This window comes from Octopus bimaculoides, chromosome 28 (genome assembly GCF_001194135.2).
Source record: "Octopus bimaculoides isolate UCB-OBI-ISO-001 chromosome 28, ASM119413v2, whole genome shotgun sequence".
Lineage (NCBI taxonomy): Eukaryota > Metazoa > Mollusca > Cephalopoda > Octopoda > Octopodidae > Octopus > Octopus bimaculoides.
Window position 1 is genome coordinate 18,115,798 of NC_069008.1, and position 822 is coordinate 18,116,619.

At 41.5% G+C, this 822-nt stretch overlaps 1 protein-coding gene across 1 annotated transcript in view; it reads right to left on the reverse strand.

Annotated features, from left to right (window-relative positions):
• Positions 1-822, reverse strand: part of LOC106872267 (metalloprotease TIKI1) — a 98,308-nt gene that overhangs the window by 32,717 nt on the left and 64,769 nt on the right. The gene's annotated exons all lie outside the window — the stretch shown is intronic.

Below are 822 nucleotides of genomic sequence, written 5' to 3' on the forward strand. Positions count from 1 at the left end.
CAATCTCAAATAGTAAATATTTCCTCAACCCTCAAAAAAGGATGGGAAGCAGAGTCAAGTCCAGGGGGACTTCAGCTCAGAATGAAAAGAGCCCATCTTATGCATACATGATGATGACGGCGACGATGGTGATGATGGTGATGAGGATGCTATATATGTAAATGTTTTTTTATTAATGTTTCGCAGAAGCAAGGTGGTAATCTGTGAGAATCGTTAAGATGCCAGGTAAAATGCTTCACGTTCTTGAGTTCAAACTCATCCTTTCGGGGGTTGCACTACCTGAACTCTGGGCTTGATACGATCGACTTGGCTACTCCCTCGAAATTGCTGGCTTTGTGCCAAAGTTTGAAACGAAGGCTGTGAACCGGCAGAGCTGTTCTGAGTTCACGTTCTGAGTTTAAATTTCACTGAGGTTGACTTTGCCTTTCATCTTTATGGCGGGGATCGATAAAATTAGTACCAGTTGTACACTGGGGTTGATGGAAAAATTATTATTCAGTCACAATACTCTAATAGTAAGGATTATTTGCCAACATAATGTGGCAGTCCTGGTTAGGACGACTGTTACAGTTATTTAGCCCCAGGAAACATCGTCTCCAGCTGGCTATACAACACACAATCTGTTTGAAAATATAAGGGGGTGCTCCAGCATGGCTGTAGTCATATGACTGAAATAAAAGAAAAACAGAATATCTACTCATGTTCTGAGGTCTATATTTCTTGTGTGAGTGTTTATGGCTCTTTCTGTAGACATCATGAAAGCGTCGTAAACAGGTATCCCTGTTATACAAGAGGTGCCACTCATTTCCGATCTCCCACAAA